Below are 13,857 nucleotides of genomic sequence, written 5' to 3'. Positions count from 1 at the left end.
GCTATGATTTACAAGGTATTTGTATCATTTTCCTTTTATTTTTCTACAGAAGCAGGTAATATCTCATAGGGTATGTTGAAAGACATTATGTTTTGAAGCAATTCACCTGGTATTCTGCCTCTATCGCTCCTTTAACACTAAGGAATATATGATGGAAACAATCTTCTTATTCCTCAGATTGTTCCTTGAAGTTTTCACTTGTTTCTACTTTTATATTGAGTCATTCTTCTTCTTGTGACCTCCTAATCACTTCCTCAGCATGAGACTGGGATGTGACATATGAGGAGATGATTTCAAGTGAAGAGGAAAAAATACAGCAGAGAAGAAGAAACTTGAGATGTAATGATACCATTTACATGCAAAACTTGCAGTACTTAGGTAAACAAGCACAGAAATCTTTAAAGCTACATCACAATGTTATCCAAAGCACAGTCTTGTCTGTAAACTAGAAAGAAAATTCATGGCAATTCCCTCAGGCATTGGACTGGATGGAGGGAGCTGCCCTCCATGTTATAATTACTGTTTGTTTGATTGTTTGTTTTAATGAGTAGGTGTGGTCTAATCTGTGTGGTAAAGGTTTGGTGTTTATGTAAGTAACACTGGTGGGTTTGTTTGAAAGAACATGTTTGTGTGCACAGTTCAAGTGCCATCTATCCAGAAATGATAATTTGTCTCCCTCGCATTCTGGAAGAAAGAGGTTTGATGAAATTCTACGATGTGGCTTTTCTTATTTCCATAGAGTTAGGTTTTGCTTGAATTTATTTATGTCTTCCCAACTCATGGTAAGAAGCAAAAAATCAGGAGCCCCCTCCTCCTTGGGATTGACTGGGGCAGGCTGATGACAGCACCGTACACCAAAACACCTGCCCACTTTTCCTCACTGAACCAGTTGGTCACAAAGCAGCATTTTATTTCTTGTGTTATGGCTACAATTTCGATCACTGAGCACAGATATTTTCTCTCAGTGAACTGTGTTCTTGATATGAGGAATAGAAGACTAGCTGGTGAACGGCTGCTGTGTAATAACCTGCCAAGTTTCCTCTATGTCTCATCCTGAGATTGATGTTTAAACTCATTCTCTTTTGATAGACTTCACTGGTTTTGCTCATCACTATGAGCTGACTCTGCCTAGGTCTTGCCCACAGCTGAGCTAAAGGCTACTTTGCTGGTCTGAAGCTTCTTATATTGTTTGCAGTCTAATGTTTATAATTTTATATCAATTTCAAGCAGTGTTAAGAACTTCTTGAAGTAGGACATTAGAGCTCAAACTTTTCTTGGATACTTATTCCCTCCTTCTGCAGACTCTCCCTGTCTGTGAGATCTTGCCTGTGATGCCTCTCCCTTATTTCTTGTCTCAACAAACCACTGCTTATACCCTGGTTCTTCCCTTTTGATGAGTTCCTACCTGCCATCCTCCATGTAGTCCTCCATGTAGGAGAAGAGATGAAATACATTACCCTCCCCGTTAAAAGAAAGAAGTCTAAGCAGAAACGTTTCCATCTCTGATATTTCCTTGGTTAAGCTTCCCACATCCCTTTTTCTTTTTCTCCCACTCATTGTAACTTATGGATAGTGATGTTATTCATCAGTGATCAGTTTGCATAAAGCCATACGAAAATATCTTTTTTTAATTTTGTTTAAACTGGCTTTTAAAATATTTTAGAATTTTTGTGTGTAATTTGGTAGATAAAAAACCACAAGGAGATGTATGATCCATGTTTTAAGAAGTATCATGTATCAGGGAATGCCCTGGCTTTACACTTTTGACTTAGCAGCTTTGTGCAGTGGAGGTTGAAAGTACCAAAAACTGTAAATATAACCCATTTTTATTGGCATAACAGTGACATCTATTGTTGGATATTATATACATCTGTGACACTCTTAGCAGCTGTCTAATGGTATTGAACTGATCTTTCTCAATTTCATAAGGTGAAAGCACACAGAGTCAAATTATTGATTCAAAGAGTTATGTAATAACACATGTAGTAATGCCATTGGACAGCTATGCAAAATTAAATCTAATTCGTTTTGTCACAGCCTAATTTACAGATCAGCGTGGGCTGAGGCACAGAGGCACCTCCTATTTCTGAGAGTGTCAGAAGATGTTGCTTTTCTGAAACTTGCCCTGCGGCCGCTTTGTTGGCACAGCCGCGGTGATGCCCTGGTCGCGCAGAGCCTGGCAGCACCCAGCAGCACATTCTCCCAGGAAAACTGTCTTTTCATTGTCCCAGCACAGCTTCAGCCCATCTGCCCCTCTGCAATCCTTGGACCTAACCAAGGGAACCCTGGATATTCAATTGTGGGCACAGACACAGTGGGCAAGTGTTGCGGGCAAGCGGGGAGAAACACCATTGCTCGTTTACCTGTCACTGAGCATTTGCTGCAAGGCAGAACCACAAACCAGCTCTGGGTCTTACCCAGGCTACTAAAGCCGAACTCTCACAAAACAGCCCCAGGGGTGTACAATGGCCGCAGCATGCCGGGTTCTTGCTCCAGGTAATTTCATAGCAGCTCTTGCACTGGAAACAGAATTCCAAAGCATGAGGCTGGGGGAGTGAAAATGTTGGGCGTTACTTTAATTCCTTTTTCTGGCACTTTTTTGGTTTCCTCTTCTACCTCTCCCTCTCCTTTTAATAGAGGATACAGAATTCAAATAGGGAAGATTTTAATATAGCAGTAATGAAATACAGAGGCTACCTAGTGTGTCAGACACTGTGGCTGATTAGACTTTCTGATTCGTGGACTCGCACTCAAGGGAACAGCAACTGTCTCTTTTACTGCCTTGTCTATGAAAACAGCAGCAGGCTATGTATGCTCATTACTATTTTATGTGATTCCAAACATTAGAGGAGAAGTGGAGAGAGCAGACCCATAGAAAGAGATTTTTAATAATTTTAATGGAACACCGTGTTTAATTCTTATATAAGCAAACTCTGCATAAGCAGTTGCTTTCAGTAAAAATAATTGATGACAGTATCAGGAAAAATATTTGATACTGCTAAATGAAGCGACATAGTTCTCTTTTTTATAAGCCATAAGCTTTAATGTAAGGATGCAGAAATGTTAGTAGTGTGGGTAAAGGGAACACATTGCCTATAGCCCATGCTGTGAAAATAGCACTGAAATATGTGCTAAACATTCAGCATACACTTAGAGTTCACTGGTGTACATAAATGCTCTCTTGAACAGCCAAAGCACATCCCTAAACTGAGGATATAAAGATGGGCTATGTTGTGTAACCCGCAGCTTACTGTCGTTTGAGAAAGAAACAAGAGTGAATAGAGTCTTGTTCTCCACGGATCTGTTCATAGATGGAATTTCCAGTCCTTCATTCAGCTGTAAAGGCTACAGGGTGAAATTATTCATATTAAAAATCTTGAATTAAAATATACATCTCAAATTTTTCATGTATTCTTCTCCACAGCAGTGTAAACTTGCATCCAGTTTCCTATGTTTGAGCTTCCCTTTTCAGATGCTCTCCACATAGCAGTGCCCAGCTGCGGAATGACAGCAGCTGTGTTTCCAAGGGCCTGGGTTGAACTTCTGCGTTTTCCAAAGAGAGAGAAAAATAAATGTTAGAGGAACAAGTAACACAGATTCCATAAACATGTTCTGAACGTCTCACTGTTACCTCAGTCAAGAGGGCAGAGGAGCATGTATGATGAAAGCTCCAAGAATGTGCAGTGTAGGGACTAAAGACACAAACCTGCCAGAAAAGACAGATCCAACCTGCGGGAGGTACCTGCTGTGCTGATGGTGCCTCTGCAGTTGGTGCTTTTAATTTGCTAATTTAAAATTAAAGCCTCCAAACAGCTGGTGTACCATGCAAAGACCCTGGAAAATGCAGGGACAGGGAGATTTAGAAAAGCTGTGTGTGCCCAGGGGTAATGGTGTAACTCTGCCAGCACCAATTCAGATCCAGCTGAGTGTGTTGGTTCCTTTTTTGGGAGGAGCATCTTTTCTTTTGACCCCCAAATTCTTTAGATTTATGCAGGTGCTCCCTTCTCCACAATCTCAGCTAAAGCTGTTCATGTATGAACATTAAGTAGCAACACCCCGACCACAGTGCCTTGGGGAGATCGCTGGCACGTGAGGGAGGTCCTTAGCCTTCAGGAAAGCTGTGCAAAATTACACGCAAAATTACACTGCCTAATGTCAGAGCCTTCCCACCCCCCCCATCTCTCAGGAAATCAATGCCCTAAGCTTAGGGAATACAGTTTGCTAATTCGTTTAAACATGTCCTACTCCATCTGCTCTTTGGAAAATCTAGCCCATGTGAGAACTGAGATTTTCTGTTGTTTTTTCTAGCTTATACATTCTGGTATTTGCACCGTGGGTACTGGTGGGACCAGCAGCTGAAGTGCCTCATCCTCAGTGCAGGTGGCAAGCCCACCAGTCCCCAAGGTGAGTGTGAAAAAGGGACTTTGTTTTTAATTGTGTTCTGACACGTGGCAGAACTGATGGAAGTGCTGGGTCTGACAGTGGCTCTGGAGGAAAGCACCGCCGACTTGTGGCACTTTGAGAGACCTGGAGCAGCCACAACAGAACCTGGACTCTCCAGCCTCAAGTGAGACATTTCCATTTCATTTTCTTCTTATGGGCAAAACCCTGAGGTCTTTATTCAGTCTCTGCACTGCTCTCATGCAAAGCAAGTCAGTGTGACTGGAATTAAATGGAGAGCTGGGCTGTGTCCTGTCTGAAGCACCACTGTTTTTGGGTGGAGATTCTTCAGATTCATCTCACTGCAGAGCACAGTTTCTCCTCTGGTTCAGGTGGGCTCCTGAGACAAGCATCCCACTGAGCTCCCAAACCACCCTGGAGCGGTCCCCAAGGTGTGGAGGGGCCGAGGAAAGGGGGTCTGCTCTCCCACCCCCATATGCCCGGGGAGAGGCAACCCCATTTGCAGCAGGCACAAGAGTAAAGCTGCAAGACTTTTAAAAAGACCTGAGGGATGTGGGAGCCTGTGTCATGCTGAAATTCAGAAGGTGCCATGCTGTTAATTCCCCACACGTACCCTTGAAGTCCCAGTTCTCTGTATTTATTTATTGTCTCTGAACCTGCATCCCTTTAAATTGTGAAAGCAGAGAGTGAGCGATAGTAGGTTCTGAAAAATCAGCGTTAGCAATATGCAGGCAGCCCCCAATCCAAGTGGAGGGCAGTAATTTATTATCCATTAGGTGATCTGTCAATCAAAAAGGACTAACAGAGCAATAAACTTTGAAGTGATCTGTGGAGCTCTGCCCATACTACTAGCTGGCTATCAGAAAGGTCAGGGTGGTGAGATGAATGGTTTCCTCTTCTTCAGACACTCTGTCTTTCTGGTGACACATGCAGCTCGCTCTCATCAAGCAAGATTGTCAGGTATCTCCCGTGGATGAAGTAAACTCCAATCCAATTGCATATTTTACTGTTTCGGAGTTTTTATGTTTTACTGAAACATTTTCAAGTGAGGACAACAGCCCTTGTTGCTCCGGTGGTTTGGAAGTGAGCTGGAGCCTTCGGTGCCAAACACGACCTCCCTGCAAGGCTGATGCTCCGCAGCTCTGCGAGGCGGTGGCCAGATACCAATGCAGTGATGCTTCAGGGAGACTTTGTCAGGGAAATAATTCTCCTCTGTTTCTCCACTGTGGTCAGTGTGCCAGGACCCAGATGTAAGATCTCTCCCCTAGGATTCAAGCGGTGCAAGGTCATTTCTTGTCTTCCACCTGATCCATCAACCTGTGGGATCCACCAGGGTGAGGCGCCAATCATCCTTCAGTAAGAGCTGGGATTCGGGGTTCATTAAGCCAGACAGAATGCACAAGAGCTTCACAGCTTCCATCCCTGGGAAATGGGAAAACAGATTCTGGTCCAAAACTGCTTTAAATGTTTCATCCCGCATTTATTCCAAGTAAAACAGGAACTTTCCTGGAGGCAGCAAGTAATAGATGTTTTGAAAGGTTTCTCTGAAGCAGGTGCAGAAGCTCTCCCAGCGCGCTGCCCCAACACATTAATATTTCCAACAGACTACCCAAAACCCTAAACAGACCATCTCCCTCCTGGGTGGCCAAGGAACCGTATTTCTCAATCAGCCTTTCATCTCATTTGAGAGCTCCTCTCCAAACGCATTGTGCAAAGCAGCCTGGAGCGCTCTCGTGGTGGGGAATTAATCCACACTCTGACACGCTCTCTGGCTCTGTCCTTCCTCACTCCTCATTGCACTGACATTGCTTACCAGTCTCTGCCTTACAGCTACAGGCAAAAACGTAACCAGACTTTCAAGGGAGGGAAATAGAAATGGTCCCAGCCTCCAATTCCAGCCCAAAATACAGTTCTGGTATTCCCCATCCTTATTGTCATTGCAGTATCGTGCACATGTTTATTTGTCATACTCGAATAAACTGTATGTGAACAGCCAGCTTGTTTATTCTCTAAGGATGGATTAGAACAGCCAGCCTCCTCCCGGAATAAGTGGAAGTTGAATTATTTATTTTCTTTTCTTCATAAGAAGCTTATAGCATGCTGGATGAAAAGTCAGAAATAATTAAGAAAAATGCTATACATTCAAACAAAAGACATACACACAGACCAGCTGAAATGACTAATCCCTGCTACATCATTCATGCATAACAGGTCACAGCTGGTCTGAGTCTGGCCTTGGGATGGGAAGGGAATATCTTTTTGGTGTTGCATGATTCAGGCTGGGAGGATATAATGATTCTATGGAAGTCTGTCATTTTGTCTGAAATGATTACTCATGTTCATTTTCAATAACTGTAAGTCAGCTTCTGGATGATGGATTTTTACCAGGTGGTGCAGGCTACTGTCATGATGTGCATTTTAGCAGAGGGGATACTGAGGCACAGTGGATCTTTATTTTTAAGATATGATCTCTGTTATTTTTTCACTCAGACAGAATGTTTGAAAATACTCCTCCTCTTTATAGATGTGCCTTCTTTCTTTTCTAAAATGCTGGTGCCTCCCACAGAGGAGAAATTCTGCTTTTATGAGCTTCTGCTCATTGGTCATGCACTTCTAGTCAGTGTTCTGAGTAAAAGACCATATTCCCTGACAATGAAAATTAGAACAGGTTTATAAGGTGTGAACTAACATCCCTTTTAAAGAAATGTATTCCCATTACTTTACTGATATTGGATTGATTTTACGCTGTCCAAATACATGATTAGATGTGTCAAATTGGAAGCATTACATATACAGAAAAGTCCTTTAATTATGATTCTGATCACATATACAATGTGATTTTATGAAACAGATTTAAGGAAAAAATACATTTCAGGGACTAAATCCTCAGTAACCCCAATTGCTGGAATTCCATTTGGGAAAAAACAGCCCAATATACTCCCTTCAGTTTAAGAAAGAACTACATTAGAGTAAAGGTATTTTGAATTAAAAAGTAATCTCTTTCCCTATTTCAGCACGAATGAAGTCCATCCCATGTAATCATACTTTTAGTGCATACGAATATGTGATTGCTCATAAAAACACATTCTCTAGGTTTAAAACCAGTTGTTGCTCATGTTTAAGCGAAACTGCTATTTTACCTGAGGAGCAGTAGAAAACATTAATCTCAACCTGTTACCAAGCCCTTAGAGTTTAATGGATGGATGTGAAGTGCTTCAAGGTTATCAGATAAAAGGTAGCTTGTAAGTGTAAATGTGACAATGGCTACGTTGGTTAACCTGCCCGGAGGTGTCTGGAGTGAAACCATGAGCTGTTGGGGTGCGGGGAGAAGTGCAGGGCTACACAGGTGGGTTTTGACACTCCCCACCTCTGGGGATGCCACACAACAAGGACCTGTGACCAGTGGGTTACACAAAGGTACTGTTACTTAATGTCACAGGCAGAGTCCTATTAAACTCAGTAGGCAATCAGATTAAGCACGTTAAGGAGATTTTTAAGGTTCAGATCCTACAGAATATTTCAGAGCTATGAAATACATGTGTTTTGCTAGAGCTGAGCAGAACCCAGCTGTTCAAGGAGACAGGGATTTTCCAAGCACTCCAAGCTAGTTAGGTACCCAGCCTCCATTAACATTCACCCAGTACTAGCCTGTTTTTCGTGGAGTCCTTTGAAAATCCTGAATGTGGTCAAAAATGATTTATGAAGGTTTTTTAGCTTCTCTGGGAATAATAAAGCATAGTCTGGAGACTTCAAATGGCATCCACTAACAGCTAGGAAAATTCTTCTGGTTTTTCTCTTTAGGGTAAATCCTTATGTGTATATTTCAGGCCCCATAGTTTATTATTATTGAACTCCATAATTTACCATTCTATAATTCATTACGTGCTTCACAGGCAGCGTAATATTCTTTGGCTTTCACAAGTTCTTTTAAACTAGGTCAGTGCAATGTACTCTCAGTTGAGGGTTTTTTCTCTGAACTAACCTCACTAGAACAGCCTTGAGTAAGCACAGTGAAATGTATCTCAGAACATAATGTATAGCAGGATATGGGATAGAAGATTCATTGACTTAGCTAGGTTTAAAAAACTAATCCTTGTTCCCTAAATCTGTGATGAAACATTATTTTAGTTTGAAATGTTATGTGGCATGTAGTAATTCTTCTTTGGCTATAAAATTTTATTTCTGCCTCAAGCCTGTTTTGGAAACCTTGGCACTTGGCACTTTCTGCTTACTGCAGACAACTGGCACAATATGAGAAGTCCTTTGTGACACCGGAAAGCAAGGTGCCCCAGTGCTGTGTGATGTGGAAACTTATTTAATTATAAGAAGAAACAATATGTGATCATTTCAGAACTAAAACATCGGTGGTGGGAACACTGAGTTAAATCCTATATTGGATCCAATTATTTGGCACAGAGAACTGAGGGATTCAGAGGATTCTCTCATCCCAGGTTGTTGGGGATTCCAGCCACCGCATAGGCTGGAAGGCCCACAGAGAATTGGTTCAACCTTCAGGAGATGGATGCGCCAATCTCTGGGAACAACATGCTCTGAAAACAACATCATCCCCTGCAGCCAGTGCACCCCACCCAGCAAACACACACATCAAACGGGAGCACTGGTGGTTCCACCCGCAGAAAAGAGTCTGAATATTGTCAAGAACCCATCTCTGTTTTGTCTGGGCTAGAGCCTAACAGTTTGATCTGCTAATCTGCTTACAGCAGATCATACTTCCTTGCTTTGAAAATTCATGCTCATTTTGTAAATTAAAAACAGGCAAACAAAAAGTCAGAATCCTACAAGTATATTTTGGGAATCTTTGAAAGCTTATACTGTTCTAAATGCAAGGTTGGAGATTTAGAGACCTCTCCTCTCTTGTTTTTGTTTAATTTCCCGTTTAATTGTTCCACATCACTTATTTTTGATTTGCAGTCAGATGTCCTAAACTCCAGTACAGATATTATCCTTATTACCATTGCACATTCTTATTTAATTATTTTTAAACATCCTGACCCATTATAGATTAAAAGCCATGAATGAGGTTAATGTATAATTAATGAGCAATGGTGTTCACGATGACAGCCCAGAATAATGATGAATGAGCTGAACAAGAGATCTGACGAGCTGTCCAAGGTCAAATTGCATATGGGAGCGTTGCCTGACACAGCTTTATTTCCTTCTGATTTCCTATTTTAAACAGATTTGTTATTCTTACAGAGCTGTTTAAGCCATTTAAAGGGATGTGAAGGTGTCCTCTGACCTCTAAGTAAGGAGTGCTCCTTTCTACCATCTGCCGTGAAGTACCAGATCCAAAATCCATTCTTCTCACTTGAAAGATGTTGTCCCCTCTAAGTTCAGGGGACAGTTGTTCAGGGACAGGGGGGAAGAAGGCCAAGCAAAAAAGATAAAACCCTGAAAAATTCCCCTAATTAATGACTCGGAGAAAAAACCTGATCCATTTTCATGCAGCAAATACTCTATTTACTGACAGACTGTAAACAGCATTCCTGAATGATTTTTGTAGAAATCCTGGCTTTTCTGATATCAGTAGAGTCTTGCTTTTGTCTCCATTGAAACTACAACCAAGATCCTGTGTAGAACAGTATTTGACCGGTGAGAGTGGCATAGAAATTGTGCATTTATGCATGTTTTAATTCATGTAGATAAGGAACTGTCCTGTGATCCAAACCCCCAGGTGCAGAAACATGCCCCTGTAATCTGTACAGTGGGTTTTACAGCAGCAGCAATTAATTCTGCCCTTTCTCCTCACTTAGAAGTGGGTTTCCTTATCAGTGGCCTTCCCTGGGAAACAAGGCAGCATGGATGATGGATGGACTGTGTGTCAGGATTGCTGGGAAAACTATTTGTGTCTCCTGCCTTCAGGGTTTGTTGTACTGGACCATGGGCCGAGCCTGGTGGTGCCTTGAAAATGGGCAATTTGTCTAGTTGCCATGTTTTCTACATAGTCTTAATTTACACTTGTCTCAGGGTGGAAGGAAAGGTTTTCTGTCCCTCTAATCATTTGCTATGTACATTGCTGCTACTTAATTTATTTCCTTTGGTCACTATTGTCAAAGTTTGTCCTCCTCTCTCAATCATGCACTGAGTTAATTGAGTGCTGCTAACACCCTGTCTTTCTGCAAAAATGGTACTCAGAGTTATGCAGCATCAAAAGGAAATAGAATAAAACAATTGCAGACTATTTTTTCCTAAAATAGTTAAAAAGAAATTCTGTCTGAAACTTGTCGTTTCTACACACACAAACATGCCTATTTTGACTCTACAACCAGAGTCAAAGGAGAGACTGTGTTGAACCCGTTATACAAACCCAGCCTGATGTAAAATGTGTCTGTGTGTGACTGGGGCAACCTCTGGCCCACATGTGTGCCCATGGAGGTCAGTGTAGGCTGTGATCCCTTGATCTACCTGTGGTACCTTGGGGATAGAGGATATTTCTGGCCAGCAGAGATTCTGAAAACATTGAGACATTTCAAGCCACTTGGGAACATAAAGATGAACTTCTTCCAATGTTAAGAATGTAGACATATATCAAATGCTATAAAGATTGTGCTAATTTACTTAAGCAAAAAAAAAATACCACAATGTATGCACAATATGCTTTTATGCAGTAAGGCGGAAGAGATTACTTATAGTGTATATCTGTTTCCTATAAGGCTGGGATCACAACAGAGGGTAGACAAAGGCACGGAGATCTGTAACAGCTATTAGTATAAATCTACTGAACCAACATAATTAGGGTAAAATTAGAAACACAAAATAATGTCCTGGATAAACTGTCACTTATAATTGATATAATTTAGACTGAATTAACATAAAACCCCAGCATAGCCTATTTACAAGTTACTTTCATTTTATCATGTTCATAAGTTCAACTTCTGCCTGGATGAAGATGTATTTAACAGAACATTAGTCTCTGATGATTGCCTATAAATAGAATTAAGGCAAGCTAGAAACAACAACAAAAAAATCCTTTTATCTCCCACAGGGCTATATGAACAGAGTGCTATGTCACCATGTAGACACACGCTGGGCCTGTGTAATATTTAAGTTAAAAGTAATTGAAAAGGAACAAAAATGACAAAATACAGCTCAACTGTGGCATTATGTATGCTATATAAAAAGAGCAACCTGTTCAAGACATAAAATCACAGAATGTCCTGAGCTGGAAGGGACCCACAAGGATCACTGAGTCCAAGTCAACAAGAATTTGTGAGACCCACCTCAGCCTGGCACTTTTTCAAGGACTTTTTTCAGATCCAGCCACCAAGGCAGGGAAGTGGCCACGGGGTTGGTGTCACCACAGTCATCACTCACATCACAAGATGAATTTACCCAAACCCTGTTCTGTAGTTCAGGAACTTCATTTAGCAAAGCAGATAAACATCCCTGTGCCTTCATTTCCCCAGACACCATCACGGGAGATGCCTGCAGTGATTTACACCCGCAGACCCCAGCCTGGTTCCTGATTTCAGGTGTTTATATTGGGAAGAGGCTGTTGTGGCCCCATGGTGGGATAAAGAGGCTGTACAGGCAGGTGCAAACTCACCTGGTTCATGCGGCTTTGCTGGGATCCAGGAAACTTTCCTTTGTTTTCTGCCTCAGCAGAGAGCAAAGCATTGATGCCAGCCAGCTGTACAGCACTGAGGATATGGTGGCAGGGAGGAATTGGATTTACTCTGCTTTTCACAGCACTTTCTGTCACTCTAATAACTTCACAGATATGAAATTTTGCTTGGAATAAAACACAACCATGTCACACATCTGACATCAGCAACTAAGTGCCCCAAATATATTTCTTATTTTTTCCTGCTGGATTTTTCCCTTTTCTTCCTATATTTTCTTTCAGCTGCTAGGCTCAAGATTGACTCAGTATTCAGGTTAGATAAACCTCACATGTTCTTCTTTGAAGGGGTAGTGTTTTATTCATGTTTATTGTTTTCTTGCAGTGCTGTTTTTTTTTTTTGCTGCAAAGCCTGCTGAAGCAAAATCTTGAAAACAAGACAAGCAATATCTTTTCAATGAGAAAATATTCCTGAAATCTGGCAAATTATGAAATACGAGTTTAAAGACCAAACATTCTTATTACTTCTGAACACAAACTCTTCCAGCCATTTAGGAAAGGACCTTTCCTCTTACACAATGTATTGTGATTTCTAAATGTGCCTCAGTAATGACAGCACCCTCCAGGCAGAAGATTTTACCTTGATTGGGATGAGTTGCCATCAAGCACATTTTGTTAGGAGGGAATAAGAGAATACCTGTTCCCAGCTGGCGCGGGTCACATTTAAGCCCTGTGGAAGTCAGGATTGCAAGAACTGGTCTTTGTTAAGCAGTAACACAAGTGCCTGGAATGGGACAAAGAGCTGAGTTTTGGGCCTGACTCAGATGATACATTTATCCCTCAGGCTTTTCTGGCCATCTGAGCACCAGCATTCCGCCTCCCTGCTGCCACAAGACACCAGCAATTTGGTGGCAGGAGAGATGGATATCCTGGTGTGACACAGCAGTGACTGCTGCCTACGGTCTACGCTACACCTTGTGATTTCTTAAAGAAACATTGCCCAAATCAACCTCCTGGTTTTTCTTTTTCCATATCTAATGAACATTTCTGTAATATTTGAAAACTTCCACTCTTCAGTATGGAAGAAATTGTAAAGGTTTTTTTGTAGAACAGAATGGTCATTTTTGGGCCAGCTGTACTTGGCAGTTTCTGTTCAAGTCGGAGGACGTGGTGCTGGGGTAGCACTTGACAGAGCACGGCGGCAACACTCCTCTGTAACACCCTCGTTATTGTCTGTGTTCTGTTCTTACACTAATTTCATCTAATAAACAAATACATGAGTGATTAGGCCAGATGAAGGGTTTTTGTATGAGAGGATCGTCTTCTAGCATTGCCATCTTCTAGTGGTATTCATGAAGACATACAGCTGTTACCGACAGGCAGGCTTGAAATAATAATTTTATAGGGTGCATAACTCTATTAAAATATATAGAGACAAATATCTAGTCAGAAGACAACAGAGGAATAAAGCTAGGGGGCTGGATTACAGAATACGTCAATAGACTCAGAGTATAGTCAGTCCTGGCTGTAATAGTGCCATGTCTTTGATCACAAAATTAAGCAATTAAGGCTCTGGAGCTGAAAAAGAATTACACATGTGCTGAAGTGTCCATACCATGAGCAAGTCACGTAATCTTATTTTTTCTTTTCTGCTCAGATTCACAGTGCAGAGTGGGGAAAAATTTGTGACGCAGTAAGTCAAGTAGATGTGTCATGTTTTAGAGGATAAGAGCAGCATGAAGGCTTTGAGAACCCCAAACCTCAAACACTCCCAAACTCAGGAGCTCTGCGTGCAACACTTCACTTGCACATTGACTCATACATTTGGATGAAGATCCTTCCCAACATATGGTCTAAAATGGGTCTCTCCTGTA

At 41.6% G+C, this 13,857-nt stretch overlaps 1 long non-coding RNA gene across 2 annotated transcripts in view; it reads left to right on the top strand.

Annotated features, from left to right (window-relative positions):
- The window catches only part of LOC110359337 (uncharacterized), a 316,154-nt gene that overhangs the window by 227,202 nt on the left and 75,095 nt on the right, over nt 1–13,857 (top strand). The window contains exon 3 of one of the 2 annotated variants that reach the window (XR_010467038.1): nt 4,309–4,404. The exons of the other annotated variant lie outside the window; for it this stretch is intronic. This is a non-coding gene — a long non-coding RNA (uncharacterized LOC110359337). The remainder of the gene's footprint in view (nt 1–4,308; nt 4,405–13,857) is intronic. 2 annotated transcript variants of the gene reach the window in all.

The sequence above is a fragment of the Columba livia genome, chromosome 18 (assembly GCF_036013475.1).
Source record: "Columba livia isolate bColLiv1 breed racing homer chromosome 18, bColLiv1.pat.W.v2, whole genome shotgun sequence".
NCBI lineage: Eukaryota > Metazoa > Chordata > Aves > Columbiformes > Columbidae > Columba > Columba livia.
The sequence above is the reverse complement of the archived record's forward strand: the minus strand, read 5'-3'. Positions and strand labels throughout refer to the sequence as shown.